The 16173-nt window shown below is 41.4% G+C and overlaps 1 long non-coding RNA gene across 3 annotated transcripts in view; it reads right to left on the bottom strand.

The window, feature by feature from the left end:
• The window catches only part of LOC138510041 (uncharacterized), a 502670-nt gene extending 489113 nt beyond the window's left edge, over window positions 1-13557 (bottom strand). For all 3 annotated transcript variants that reach the window (XR_011280302.1, XR_011280303.1, XR_011280301.1), the window contains exon 1: window positions 13434-13557. This is a non-coding gene — a long non-coding RNA (uncharacterized lncRNA). The remainder of the gene's footprint in view (window positions 1-13433) is intronic.
• Between the last annotated feature and the right edge of the window lie 2616 nt (window positions 13558-16173).

Below are 16173 nucleotides of genomic sequence, written 5' to 3'. Positions count from 1 at the left end.
TGCAGGAGGCTCTAGCTTCCCTGTCATGGCCGCGACCCACTGGAACTCTCCACCAGCCGAGAAGTATTGATTCACACTTAGCCTTCCAGCAAGCCATAAAAATTATTGTGTTCATATAAACTAGTCCAGGCTGGCCCCGCTGTATCTCGTAGGTTGTCTGCTACTTCTCTCCATTTGATGTAAACTCCATTGTGACGGCATGATAATTCAAACCTGTAACCACCTATGTATTCTACGGAGTTTGCATTGTATGGCTACATGCTCACTGTAACCAAGAGCAAAGTACCCTTCCTGTAACCAAGACACTTTCTTGCAACAGCACCTCGATGCCCCTGGGCTGTTAGTGCACTTTACAAATTTAAAAAATAAAATAAAATAATAAAGATTTGAAAAACGTGGTTGGAATGGGAATCAGCAGTAATTGCAAGAATTACAAAACAATAAGGGGAAACATAATTTTTATGGTTTCTAAACGTCCCCATGAAAGATAGACATAGAAGGGTCCAAACAGAGGATAACTCAGAAAGTCTCTCAGTTAAGGTTTGCATATTAGGATTGATAGTACTATTTACAGAAACAGTAAGTGGTTGGCCCAAATATTTAAAAGATCTATGACACCATTTAAAACCAAATACCTCGATATCATGTTTTAAGCAAAAAAAGTTACGAGGTAAAATCTCTGATTTGGCTTTATTAAGTGTGTACCCTGATGCCATTAAGAAGTCCTGAAGTACAGACAATAGATTAGGTAGATGTTTTAGGGATTTTTAAGAAAAATGTGAATATCCTATATCCTCTGCATATGCAGCGATTTTAGTTTCATATTTGCCACACAGATGCCCGTAATAAGTGTATTTTTCTTAATAGATTCCAACAAAGGTTCGAAGGGGTAATGTGTATGAAATAGCAGATAGAGGACACCCTTGTCCAGTCCCTCTTTTAAGAGAAAAATGAAAATGAAAATTGACGAATTGAGGTCAGTATAAAGGAGTTTGATTAACGAGATAAAACCCTCATTGCATCCATGCCAACGTAAGGAAAGAAAGAGAAAGTCCCAGTTCACACGGTCAAAAGCCATTTCGGCATCTAAGACCAAAGCAGCATAACCACACATATTTTCTTTATCTTTAGATATTATAACTAGGACATCAAATAAGAGTCTCATGTTTGAAGAGATATTTCATCCTTTAACATATCCTACTTGATCTGGTTTAATAATTTTGGGTAGGTATGATTCAGTTATATTAGCTAATGCTTTGGCAAAGATTTTACACTCCACATTGATGAGGGAGATGGGTCTATAGTTCTTTGGGAGAAGAGCATCTTTTTGGGGCTTAGGTAAAAGAATTAGCAATACATCAGCAAATGTACCATATGAGGACCCTTTACTTAAACAGTAGGCAAAATGCACCTGGAATTTGAGGGGGAAGGGTCATTTTAAAAAGTGATAAAATAATTCAATGGACAGACCATTAGGGTCAGGGGCTTTTCTCTTACTAAAATCTTTAATAACATGGTTGATTTCATCAGAAGTAATCATTTCATTTAAGCCACTAAAGTCAACTGTGGGATACATGTCTCTACTAATATGATTACGAAATATGTTAATGTTGTGTGCAGGCACAGTATTTTCAGGATTATAAACGCTGGAATAGAATGTTTTAAAAACATCAAGCATTTGAGAGGTAGAAGTTAGAGTGATGCCAGAGTCATTTTGATGTGGGAGATAAAGGGTTTCTCCTTTTTATCCTTGAGATAAGAAGCTAAGGCCTTCCCTGCTTTGCTAGTGCTTTGGTAGATTTTTGATTTGTATTTCAGAATGGTACCAGATGCTAGCTCTGTATACTTTTTGTTAATTTGAACATTTGAAAGTGTAAAGCTAGGACATTGCAGTGTCCTAATTCAGATGGGCTTTGATAAAAACGTTTTTTTTTGCTTTGGTAAGCTGGATAAAAAGAGCCTGCAGCTCTTTTTAATACTGCTTCTTACGCTTGCTTATATATGCAATGACATGTCCTCTAAGAGATGCCTTAAATGCATCGCAGTTATTAACTGTGGAAGTGTCACAATGCAGCGTCATGAAGTGAGATATTATTAAATCTCCAGCAAGCCGGATGAGTCAATATATCATTAAATCAAAGACTATAACAACAGAGCCTTGATCCGAAATCACTATGTTAGCAATTGAGGAGTACACAATGAAGGAAGACAGCAACTTCACCACAAAAAGATCAAGATAGAGAATTATGTGGAAGGGAGTGAAAAGTGAAATCTAGGTCTTTAGGTTGGGAAAGCCTCCACGTATCCACCAGGCCCATCTTAGAGATGCATTGGGTAAAACCTTTATGGGATTTGCAGTTTTTGAAAATGCATTTAGATTTCCTGTCCAAAAATGGGTCAACAACATCATTACAGTCCCCACATAGAATAAGGTTGGTTAGATTGTATTCTAAAATATTTATTTTAACACTAGCCCAGCACCCTGGGTCAGGTTTGGTCGGGCCATAAATATTAAAGATGGTAACAACATTGTGTCGAATCTGTAGTTTTAGTTTCATGGATTCTGTCATTGAAAGGTGTTTTCTTTTAATGCAAACTACAGACAGATTAAACTTCTTAAAATGAGAAATAATTTTATGTTTCTTAAGAGGATTGTTAAGCCCCTTGATATTCCAGGATATGCATGTTAACACCATTATAGAGTTTTAATGAAAATATATGGTAGTACATATATGAATTAGCCAGCATAGCAGTTTTTCGGTATGCATGGATAAAAATGAAATTGAATAGACAATAATATTACACATAAGTGGAAGTACACTTAAGCAAACAAAGCTTGACACAAGAAGGGGCACACATAAGGAAAGGGAATGGTGTCAATGCAAAAACATGTTGAATACCATATGGATGAAAGAGAAGGAGAAAAAAATAAAATCAGCAGTAGAATGAAATAGTAAAGTTTACACAATTACAATATAAAAAGGAAATAGAGGTTAGGAAACACCAAGTAGTATCTGTCTTAGATCCCTTAGGCAGATGGGCTACCGGAGAGCATAACCCCCCAGAAAAAAACAAAAAAGAAGAAAGGATAAATCTACAATAGACTACAACAATCTACATCACATTAAGGAAAGCAGCAACTGTGCAAAACGAGGTAATGTTACTGTCGCTTTGGCATTAGCCGGAGTTGACATATCCATACTCTCAGATTTCAAGGATCTGATAAAAGATTGAAGGTCTGCAGGATCGTCAAAGACTGATGTTTTCTTATTGAGGGAAATCTTAACGGGTCAAAGGTGATATAGGCCATATCAGGCATTCAGTTGTTTTAACGTGGGGCAAAAAGATTGAAATTCCTGTTTTTTTTAGCCACATCTTGAGAGATGTAGCTGTGGGTGCCATGCCAGAACAAAGTGTTCTTTTCTGTAGCATTACACATGATGAGTTGCTGCTGAGTATGTTCTAGCAAAAGGAAAATAAGAGTCCGCAGTCTTGATGGTGATGGCTGAGTGCCCCTCAGGAGACCAATATGTGCTTGTTGAATATTGAGAATAGTCTTGGGCGGAATGTGAAATAGCGCAGGCAGCATTTTTGTAGAAAGAACATAGCGTTGTGCCCCTCACATGCCTCTGGACGGCCTGAAATGCAAAGGTTGTTGCGCCTTCCCCTATTTTCCAATTCTTCGTTGTGTTTCTGTAGCTCTTTTACTGAATTTTCAAGATGAACAATTCTGGGCACAGTGGGCCTCATTACGACCCAGGCGGTAAGTTACCGCCTGGGCCGTGACTTTACCACCATGGCGTAAACTACGTTTACGCCATGGTGGTTGGCGGACTTACCGCCCCATTCCGAGGTCGGCGGGGCGGTAAGTCCCCAATCCCCATTTACCCTTCCCCATTCCCATTTTTGCCCCATAGGGCATAATGGGAGTGGGGAAGGCGTTAATTACGCCACCGTAAATTACGGTGGCGTAATTAACTCCATGGTCCCTTAGCGCCATGGATTTTAACACCTGCTAAAAGCAGGTGTTAAAAGCGCCATGGCGCTAAGGGACCTCGTAGTTGGCGGTAAGGGGTCGGCGCAGCTAACGCTGGCGTTAACCCCTTACCGCCAGGGTCGTGTCTTCAATATGACTAACTCTTGTCTCCATTTAAACCATTCTGCTTTCAAAGACACCCCATATGTCATCAAGTGGTTGGCAATTTCAATAAAAGGTTTAAGAGCTATGATCTCCTGTAACAAAACATCCATATTTGAGTCTTGAGGGGGTAGTGGCCGGTGGGGGTCGCTCTTCGGCCTTTTACATGTAGCTGAGGGAGTGGGAATTAAGGGGGTTTCTGCCCCCTTAGCTGAAGCCATAATAGGTACAGATCACACCAGGCTATGTTGAGTGAAAGAGCACACCTCACCCCGAGACAAAAGGAGACCACGACTATCAAATTCTGGGCAGCACTCATGGAGACCAAAGTATCTAAACAGCAGAAACAATGGGCCAACATGAAGCAATAGTAAAGAGCAACCAAGTGAAAGTAATTGCTGTGAAAGTAAAAAGAAAATTGCCTATGAATTCTTCTTTGTCCATGATATGGCAGCGTAGTTCTCGCAAAGGCCCAACTCATTGAAAACAGCGAGATAGAGTAGAGTCATTGACCGCGACTCTCCACACGCAATGCAGCAGATAACGGTTGTGTCCTCACCACAGAGAACCAAATGCTTGAAACCCCTTCAGTGCCCCGGCAAAGAGCACTTATTTTGATAACTAAAGAAAACAGAGCTCACAATAATAGTAGCAGGCTGGTATTTCATTAGTAAACGCTACATATAAGCAATGTAGAAGCAGGTTAAAGAAGTTAGGGCGGGAGCAGTGCTATCAAGCAGCCATCTACTTCGGCGTCCAAGCCACGCCCTCATTCATGGAATTTTTAGCATGTTGCAAAGTGACTTTGCAGTACCAACAAACACCATGACTCACAGAGCATTGCAAAGTGCATTTTTGCAGTGCAAATTCACTTTGCACTGCAAAAGTACTCTTTCTACCGTGAATTACGCCCATTTAGCCTGATGCTAAAAACTCCTTGAATCAGGCCCTTAGTGTAATGAACAATGTTCCACTGTCGTGTAACAGAAAAATGTCAAAGGTTTGAGAAACCATAACGTACCTAAACTCGGGTGGCACAATTTATCAGAAGTAGATCGAGCAAGGCCACTACCAACCCTAATTGATTATAAACAAGGTATTGTTGCACTTTTACTGAGAATGTGGAATTAACTTCAGAGTCTTGTGCAGGGGTTGAATATGTCCTCTTTTTAATTGTTATTTCTAAGCAGTATTACCACATCAATGCCTTCTTTTTCTAATAACGTAATTCACGTGTTCAATAGAATATGGCATTGGGAATGAGTACATTCCATCCCTGCGCCGAGTGTAGCTGTTATCAGGCTAGTGTTTGTGTGAGTTGAGCTGACAGTAGTCATTTAATAAACACAATAATAATAATAATAATAATAATAATTTAGCATTTATATAGCGCTACGAACTTTCAGGCATCTGAGCGCTGCATATTATTACCCACAGTGTGTGGTGCTCATTTATCGACCTCAGAGGAATGAGAAGCTGAGTTCGGCCCTGGCGAGATTTGAACCTGCCTCGGCAGCATCTGCATGGATGTCAAAGTCAGCACTCTACTTGCTGTGCTATTGGACAGCTGTGCAACAGCAAATTGCAATGTGAATATTTGCTGCACTTCTTTGTTTATTTGTGAAATATCAGACTGGATACTAAAGAAGAGTCTTAAATTTAGTTTTTTCTGCTCATGCTGCATGATATATTGATGTGTTTAACAATGCCATGCTGCATTACATTTTGCTGGCTATTTCCGTTATTATTTGTTTTTATTATTGTCTAATGGTGCCACTATTTATGTAATTACGTGTGCATGCTACTTGCTTTCATGGATGTTGCCTGATTTTTGCGAACTACTGTTTGCAAAGAAACGTCATTGCATAACATTGAGCAGCACCTAATGCACTGTGAATGATTGCCATCTGGCAAGTGTGTAGAAGGCCTGCCTTTCTTGATTTGTATTCATCAATAATATGATAGGGGTAATTCCATCTCAGAAAGGGTGATCTGCTAACCAGATCTCCCTTTTATAAGCTCCACCTCAAAAGCATAGTGTACACCAGTGCCATGCTGATGTATTAGCCTGATCTTTGGCACCTGCTCTCCAGTGGCATGGAGCAGGTCCAGGGGCCACAGGTGCCCATTTGACAGCTGCAGCGACAGCTAAGTCACTACGATGCAGAGGCTGCATTTATAGTCTTCACCTCTGTTCCAAAATGACATAGCAGTTTATTCTTTAAACATAAAGCCTTACCTGAGTTTACACAACTAAGAAGCCACATCAGATTGGTATCTTACATATGTCAGCACTTTGAAGCCAGGCCAGGTGTGAGTGAATTGTGTGTATACTGATCAGACTGCCTCGCCCTGCCGATTGCAGTGAAGGAGACTGAATAGGTGGGCCTCTCCTTTTTGATCCTATAAAATATCTCTCCAGCATGAGCTGCCCTGGGAAACACCACCCATCTCAAAAGGGCTAACCTCACAACAGGGTGTTACACCATGATGTTGGAACCAAAGGTGCCTTTGATGCTATGGACAAGGAAAGGAAATTGAGTTAGTGTAGTCAGTGGAAGCTCAGCATAGTTGGAGGAAGATTGCACCATCTTGTTTCCTTCTATATCTCTCTTCCTTCCTGTCTCCTTCACTTCCTTTAGCACAAAGCACTTTTTGAATGAAGGCAAAGACCACTTGTCTCAAGCTCAGGGATTGGAGCTCTTAAAGCAGGCTTGCTTTAGTCCAATCACATGCAGGCTTTTGCCTATAAAAGAGGAAGTCCCCCACTCCTTCCTGAATTCATTCTTGAACAAACACCTAAGAATTCATTGGACCTCTGTTGAGAGAGTTGACTTGCCAAAGCCCCCTGCCAGAGATGAAAACTGAGTGTCCAAGGAAGAGGCAAGATCTGCTCCTTAATATTCCCAGGACACATTGGGGGTGACCTGCTGCTGGAGCAAGAACTGCCTCTATGCCAGCCACACTGGTACCCATTAAATAACTGCTCTGAAGGACCCCTGCATGTGTTTCCAGCCTCCCCGTTTAGGGAGAACAAGAACATGTTTCTCTTAATGTTGAGTTTTTTATTAATATATATATATATATCTAGGAGTGACTTATTTAAATTCACAAGTATCTCTGGCCACCCAGGATTGTCCATGGGACCTCAAACATCTCAAAGTCTATGAAATATGGGTACTGTCTATGCTACGAATAAAGACAATATGTGGATTATGACGAGGTATATTGTGAACTACGATCTTCTCACATTTAATCTCTCTTTCTCTTCTTTTGTCTCTTTCTTTCTTCTCTCCCTAGCTCGTAGCATTAAATAATGTGTAATATCATGTATTTTCAAGTTTTGGGACATTCCTTGGAAAAGCTAGAGTGGACGAAACACATGGCCACAGACTTGGCTCTTCATTATGCACTTGGATCTAATTTGAACACACTAGTGGATGGGGGAAAGTACTGTATAATGAGAGGATATGACGACTTTGCAAATCTGAAGTTGAGACCATTGGCCATATTTTAACCACGTGCCCATATCTTAAATTAGCTTATTTGGGGGGGATACTCTGGTTTTGTAAAAGATGAAGAGAGAATAGGTTCTAAACAATTTTGGAGCACCAGATATGAGGCAGAATCATTAGTTATATTGGCAGCTGTTTTTAGCATTTGGATGGAGGTTTTGAGAATGTTTAGTGCAGTCACATAAGTATAGCAATAGAAAGTGTTAAAAGGTTACATTTTAAATGGAATTATTAAATGGGCATGAACAAATGTTCTTTTCATTTTAATGACAATGTTCTTTTGTTATGGTTTTAAAATGTATTTTCTATGTTGTACGATTATTTTATCTTTGCATGTGCTTAAGTATTCCGTGTTGACCAAATGCACAATAAAAACAAAACAACAAGAACTGGGATCTTTAATAACGGCTCACAATGAGTGCCCATGATTTTCTGGGTTACTTTATTTTGTGTAAATTTGAGTATTTTTGATAAACATATGACCAAATTTGTGATTGTAACTTTCTAATTGTACTTACAGCACCTTTACCTTGAAGATTGCTTTGTTTTTCCTAAATTAAATATAGCATTCATATTTTGAATAGAGTAAGTGCTTGAGCTCCTTTGTCTTATTCTTGTCAAGAAAATTGACAAACCTTATCCTTGGGTCCATGAGGCAGAGCATTTGATGGCCAAGACAGCCATGATCTCTGTGTTTTACAGCCTCTAACCGATTGAACTGCCTTTGAACTTGATTTGTATGCATTCAAACCACAAGACTCCCCCCGCCCCTAGGCTGCCTTTTGCACTCAATCGAACCCTTCAAATCAGCTTGCTGGAGACCTCAAACCAGTTTGATGCTATATTGGGCCTCACAGAGCACATTGCCTACTCAGCTCGAATCAACTGCTCATCGCCAGACCTTGACTCGAACTGCTGAAGTGTCACTCACTGATACTAACCAGCAGTTACTAAATGACTCTAAACGGCTTGACATCATTCTGCCGCTTTGTCGAACTGCACACTGGAACATCAGGATCACTACTTTGAACCATTACCAGACCTTGACTCCATCCACAGAAGTGGCAAGCGCTTACCCTTACGGGTGGTTACCATGTATCTTGCACTGAGTTGACTCTGAACTGAGCCTGGTAAGCACACCTAACTGCTCCTCTCAAATGCTTCCTTAGAACCACTCAGAGCCACTGCATTCAAACTGATGCATCGCCATTGCGATGTTTTGGCCCACACGACCTGCCACACCTTTGTTGGTTGAATCTGTTCCACAACAGCTCAAAGTCTGGTTTGATTCTGTTGAGCCACAAGAACAAGGAAAAGGTACTATTGACCCATAACTGCTACTCATGTCCATCTTTGGTCCCGGTTAGGTCACTTGTACACCACTCTCACTGAAAGGACATATCCTTTTTAAGAACACTGTGGTTGCTGATTTTCTCTCACATTGGCTTCACTACCCAGAGTGCTCCATTTTTCTATCTTTGCATTTTCTGTGTTTTTTCCACAGGGGTGGGTTTTGTATAGCTTTTTGTTATTTAGTTATTATTGCAGATGGATTTGGACTGTTATACTTTGCTGTTTGCATTGCTACTGCATCACATTCACACCCCTTCTCAGAATATAGCCTTCCCTCACACATGTTACCACAAAAGGTAAAGGAGGTATATCTCTTTGTTGTGCCTGTTTTAGCCTCATGATTGGAATCAGTACTGTTTTGCAGAAGTGTGGGGGTTGAGCGCATGGTTTAGCCAGTGCTCATTCTTATACTTTTGCAGAGCAGAAGCCATTTTATCAAATGCACATCCTATGTGTTGCTATTGTTAAATTGAGTCTCATGATAATAAATGCTTGTGAAAGGCACTAAGATATGAAATGAGGCCTCACCTGCTTTGCCACATCATGTTTATGTTAATTTCTTTCAGCACTGAACAATGGCAGCGAGGGGTGATAGGATTCTCAGGCAAACGTGAGTAGAGTGAGCTGACAGGATTCTCAGGCGATTGCGACCTCCAGGGAGTAGCCTCTTGCATTGACAAATGCAGCTAGCTGTTCACAGTGATCTATTTCAGGAGGGAGAGAGTACCTTTGAGGCATGTAGTGCAGAAGTCACAGACCACCCCATCACACTCTCCTCCATTGATGGCTGGAGGCAAGGATGGCCTGTTTCAGTAGATGGCTAGATTTTCCAAACACCGCAGCACAGGATGTGATGCACTCTGTCCCTGTATATGCTACCTCCAAGGAGCTTTACCACCGTTCCAGGGGGACACTAAGTGTAAAGAGATCACATCAGATTCAATCTTCACTAATAAAAAATACAAAAGTGACACAGTTGGTATCTGCTACTGTTGAAGAGTGGGGAGGGAAGTAGTCTGATGTTTAAATTGAGAAGAATTCTGTTACAGAAGCTCGTACAGTGATTCTGTGCCGGAGTCTTGCACTCTTCGTGTTTTATTAGGTCTGTCTACAGAGAGCCTTGTGTAGCTCATCCAATAGATGGCATCCAACCAATTGCATCCATCCATCGTATTTCACCCATCCACCAATCAAAACAATCATACATCATCCAAATATTCACTCAATTGCATCCATTACGCAATCACACCCATCCTTTTCACCTATCCACACATATACAACCATAAATTCACCTAATCGCACTGATTCACATAATGAGATCCAGCATCCATATGAACAATCACTCTGTCTATCCCAACCATCTTCCATGCACACAAACCCACCCATCCAACCTTCCATCCAACCTTCCAAGTTCAAACACTCACCTTCTAAAAAAAAGCAAGATAGTTTGGCTTTGGCAATGTTTAGTGCTAATGGAAGCAATGCGCCAATTCTGCCCACTTTATGTGGTTCCTCATTTCTGTGCTTCACAGAACTGATAAACACCACCCTACTACCCCTGCTCACCTCATGAATATGTGATCTCCCAAAAAACGGCTACATTTTTGATATTGCATAACATGTCTAAGTACTTTCTCACCAGAAAGGGGTCTGCCATGGTCTGGTGAACTGGCACTGCAGCATATCACATTGGAGTCTTTTTCTCATATCTACTATTGGAGGGGAAGGTGCTACGTGGTGATTTATATAATCTGTTTAGTCACTTGGAGAGTGGAAGCAGAGAGTGGTGTGCTGTGGTCTGATAAATTGGTACCATATCGCATTGGAGTCTTTTTCCCATCACTACTGTTGAGGGAGTAGCTGCTATGTGGTGACTCCCAGAAGCCTTGTAATCTGAGTTGATCACAGTGACCTGCTTCCTTTCCATTGCTGACTGATCCCAGTAATCCACAGAGAGTCTGTGTGATAATGTCCTTTGCAACTACCGCAGATCATCAACTGGGCTTATTTCTTCTAGACATATTAAAGTGCTAGCCTGTAACAAAAGTAGCAAAAATGTCTGCAATGTCATGAATCACCTAAGTGGATAAGCTACAAATCCATTCTGTGCTACACACAGCGTCGCTGCCAGCTTCTAATGCAAATTATGCTCCCGGAAACAATCTGGGATTTCAGCTAGCTTAACAGATCTTGGTTCGTTGAAAAACAATTCACCAAAATTATATAAAAGAAACAATGCCAGGCCTTCTACAGATAGTTTAGTTCCAATGGGGACAGAGGAAAGTATGGAGAGGATGGTTTGGTGCAGATTAGATGTGCTGACCCTGGAATTTTGAGAGACTTTCCTATTGTTCTAAGGCTGCCAGCCCCAGTATCAACAAATCAAGCAATTGCTTCCAGAACGTCCTCTAAAAATAACTCATATCCAGTAGAAAAGCAACCATTGCCTGCAAGTGCCACTCAAATTGCCGGGAGGAGGATTACAGACTATCCTCACGCCAGTACCAGTACAGTAGTTAGGCGCCCGAATTTAGTAGTGGCAAGCTATTTTGGAATGTGCAGGTAACACCGGATGCTATGTCACTGAGGCAGAACCATTGGAGTAGAGTGACTTTGATGTAGAACGCAATGTGGTCAGACAATTGGTTGTCCCTGCTTTGGAGAGCTCGATGTCCGCAATTGAGTATGTCTCTTATATAGACTCTACATGCTTGCCTTTACAGTTTCTGGAACTATTATCCAGTCAAAGTCCTGAGCATGAATTAGAGGCATTAGAATGTTATCCGCTGCACCATACATTAAAATGGGTAGACGATCACATGAGGCTGTCTTCCCCTTATAAGGGATATAAGCTCTGAATTCAATCCTGAGCGTCTCGGTTGCACTATACGACAACATTCATGATGAAGTGAAAGCCCACACACTCATCTTAAGTGAACTTATTGTAAAAATTGACATTTTTAGTCATTGGTGCATTGGGTCAAAGTTGGTGAAGCCGAAATTGGTGAATATGTGTGTACAGATATGGATTGCCGAAGCTTGTTTCCCAAAACTGTTGTTATTAATGGTGAAAATAGTGTTGGGACATATTGCCAACAGTTATTTCCAAAAACTGTTGTAGCTCATGGTGAAAATAGTGGTTTTTTGAGTGGGGTTCAAGCTGTTAATGAATATGAACGTAGAAATTGCAAAAAATCACTAGTTAATATCAAACAATGAAGAAAAAAGGCTAGGAAATATGGTTCAAGAAAGTTCCTCTGAAAATTGTGCTTTCAACTGGAGGAGGCACAAAGGTCCAGTTCATCTCATTTAGAGTCAGTAGGAAGTGAGGCAATTATAATGTTGTCGCCTCGGACGGTTGATAGTTCAACAGTCTCAATAGCCTTAATACCTCCTGATGAGTTGAATGGGCAAGTATCTGAGTCTTGTAATGAAAATGTTGAATGTGCAAGTATACAAGGCAAAGTGTGCATAGATCGTGTGAACTTGATTGCTAATACTTTTATGGTGTCCATAGTTTGTGACACTAAAGAGGCAGGTGCTGTGCCCGCGCCTGCTGTAGAAGAACATATGAACAGCCCTAACAGTGCAGTTTCTAGAGCTGTACAAACCAACTATTTCTGTGGTAATTTTGATAAATTAAATATGGAGAATGACATAATTAGGGGAAAATTGATGTACCAAGAAAGGGAAGTGTCAAACACAGATAATGATCTCATGGTAATAAGTGATGACAACCCACCCGCCCTATCACGTGACAGTGTGCCTCAGTGCTCCACCACCCAGCCAAATGATTTATGGTGGGCACCAATGTTTAACATGGTAAAGACACCCAAAAGCAATTGTAAAAAAGGTGAAAATGCTTCAGGCGCAGTACATAAGTTTGTAGGTACGACCTTTTGAAACCCATGACCACTTGGCTGATAAGCAAAAGCAAATTGCAGTAGAAAAGCCAGTGCACGCAGGCTCATTGGACACATATGCAAATTTGGCAGATGAGGCAGAGTTGAAATGGTTAGTGCGTCTGTTTGCTTCTAAGAGCGTAACATGTAAAGGTACTAATAGTGATAAAAAGGAGCATGTGTAGAGAAAAGGGCCGGGTGGGGCACCAAGTCTGTACAATAACTCATTGCTAATTCATTTGGTTATACATGAAAACTTAAAAGGCATCCTCCAGGAACCTGATGTACCGTACATCAGCTCATGAAACAAAAAGCAAAGCAAATGTCTGGTGAAATAATCACAATACCTGGGGACCCCAGGGGTGTAGTGAAAACTACTGCATATTGTAACCACTACAGAGTTTTGTTGTAATCAGGTCCACGTAATTAATAGGGTGTGTGGCTTGGCGCCATAAAGGATGGCAGCCTAGCTCTTAGGCTACGCTCCGGTGGAGTATTTATATCTTCTTAAATATATACACTTACCTTTATTTTCATCCGCTTGGCTGCCGCTTGCACTCCGCTTCAGTTTCCATACATCAGAGGAGTTTGTGGAGGTTCTGGTGGCCGCCCTACATCGAAGTCTTCTTCCCGGAGGCTGGGTCCTCAAGCCGCGTCATCCCGTATACAGCGTTGCTGACGTCTCCTGTCAGCTGTGCGGCAGCAGTGACAGGCATGGCCCGCTCCTTGTCACAGGAACCTTCTACTCTCACAACACAGTGAAAAAAGAGAAAGGAGGGGAAGGAAGAAAAAGGATTTTAGAGATTCTGCCTTCATATTCAAGACTGTTGCTCAACTCCTGTTAACTTTTATTAAAAAAAAGAAAGGAAAGAAAAATAAAGGAAATGGGAGGGGGAAGGAAGAAGAGAGAAAAAAAGGGGGGAAAGGGAGGAAAGAAAAATAGAGAGAAGAAGGAAGAAGGGGAGAAAGAGGAAGGAGAGAGAAGAAAAGAGAGAAAGGGGAGAGAGGGGAAGAAAGAAGAGAGGAAAAGATGATACACTGTTTTTTTTTCTTTTTCCCTTCACAAAGTTAAACTTGACTCCCCCTTTTGCCTTATTCTACATAGCCCTAACGTTTTTCACATACATTACTACTGGGTAATTTTGTAGTCAAGTGTGATTTTTAAGTAGAGGAAGGGGAGTGGTAAAAGAAGGGAAGGAGAAGAAAGATGAGAAGGAGGAGAAAAGGAGAAGAAAGAATAAAAGAGGCAAAGAAAATCATATAATAAGGTGGTAGGAAGAAGGGGAAGAAAGGAGAAGAAAGAAAAAGAGAGTGCAAGAGACAAGGGAGAATGAGAAGAAAGTGAAACCAGGAAGGAGAAAAAGGAAAGTTGTGAAAAGAGTAAAAAGATAAGAGGATCAAGGAAGAAGTGAAGAGGAAAGAGAGAGAGAATACTCAATTAAATTACACTATGGCAACAAAGAAAGTGCAATCCAAAGACGGGCCACCTTCATCATCTTCTGCACTCAAAAGACAAAAACGAGAATCGCCTCTACCTATAGAGAACTCAACTGACCCGGTTATGCAAACCTTTTATGGAGTACACTAATGCTAAATTACAGCAACTTGATAGCAAGTGGTCTATCTTTGAGGCCAGGATGAATGAGGTTGAGATGCGGGTTGGGAATGCAGAGGATGCTTCCAATAAAGTCACATCACTGGAAGCCACAGTATTAACTCTACAACAGCAGACTGAAAATCTTGAAAATCGGAATAGAAGAAATTATCTTCGTGTTATCAGTCTTCCTGAAGGGATTTAAAAGGACAACTTCACTGCCTTCCTATATATGTTCTTGCCTCGAGTTCTTAGCCTCTCGGCCTCAGTACAACTCAATATCCAAATAGCACACCGAATTGGCCCTCTCAGACCCTCAGAAAGTTCCAACAACCTACCCAGGACCATGATACTAGCTCTTTTTGATTTTACGCATATAACTCTTATTATGGAAAAAGTCAGGCTAATCAAAAATTTGACATGGGAAGGAAAAATCATTTTTATAACACAAGATGTAGCCAAAGCAACGGCTGCAAGAAGAAAGAAGCTCCTTACCTTTAGGCCAGCTCTTAGGCCACTAAACGCTTGATATGGCATCGTACATCCTGCCACCCTTAAAGTTACTCTAAATGGACAGACCTCAACATTTCAGGATTCAGCACATCTACGTAGATATATCCAATCTCAGAAAAGGAATGACATGGATACGTCATGTTCTATCATCTGAAGATTGTGCTACCCATCTTTCTGTTTTCTTCACCGGGGTGGGGTTTTGGCAGGCCTATTTCTTTTTTTTGCCCCCCCCCCATCACATTTTTCTTTAATTTGAGCATGGACTGGTGTGGATTTTTTTTTTGCCTCCTTTTCATCCATAATCCTTAATGATGATTCACTGTTGCCTAATTCCATGTTATACTCTTTTGTTGTATCCCCTTCCTTTTTTTTTTTTTTTAATATTTATTTATTGCATTTTATAACAGTACAACCAGCAGGGCCTCAACACGGCCTCATATAACTCCCTTAGAACACCCTCCCTCCCTTCTTTTACCTCCCTCCCACCCTCCCGTCTATCCAGACCGTTGCTAACTGCACCATAAATTATATATATGTTTTTTCAGTCTGGAATGGTCGTGCTTTCGCCCGAGGAGTCCACCATCTTGGGGCTGAATAGCGTCACCGTGAGCTCCACCCATTGCATTAGATCGTCTGAGGAATCCTGTCCTTGTTGACGTTGGGCGATCTCCCAGGCCCCAGTTTCGGCCTGTGTCCATTTGCGGAGGTCTTCCCACCATGTTGCTAAGCTCGGGGCCCGGGGGTGCTTCCAACCCATGGCTATGCGTCGTTTCGCGAGTATATACATTAGGTCTTTTAGCCTATTCAGTGGCCTGTTTTTCCTCTTCCCGGGATATCTGCCCAGAATACATGCTGTGGGTGTTTGCACCTCCAGGGTGATGTCGGCCTCGGCAACTTTGGTTTTGATTTGTGCCCAGAAGGACTGTATAGTGGGGCACTCCCAGAACATATGGGTCATGTTCGCTTGGGGTTCGTTACACTTTGGGCATCCCGTGGTGCTGGCTCCGCTGAATTTAGAGAGGATATCAGGTGTGAGGTATGCTCTGTTCGTTATGTAGAATTGTATCAGCTGGAACCTGGCATTTCTAGATACTTTTTTGTGGTATCCAGTGATGGTTTCCCACTCTGTATCCTCGAATTGCAATCCTAGTTCCGTTT

This window comes from Ambystoma mexicanum, chromosome 6p (assembly GCF_040938575.1).
Source record: "Ambystoma mexicanum isolate Mex_15411 chromosome 6p, UKY_AmexF1_1, whole genome shotgun sequence".
Classification (NCBI taxonomy): domain Eukaryota; kingdom Metazoa; phylum Chordata; class Amphibia; order Caudata; family Ambystomatidae; genus Ambystoma; species Ambystoma mexicanum.
Note: the sequence above shows the minus strand (reverse complement) of the source record. Positions and strands in the feature narration are given on the sequence as shown.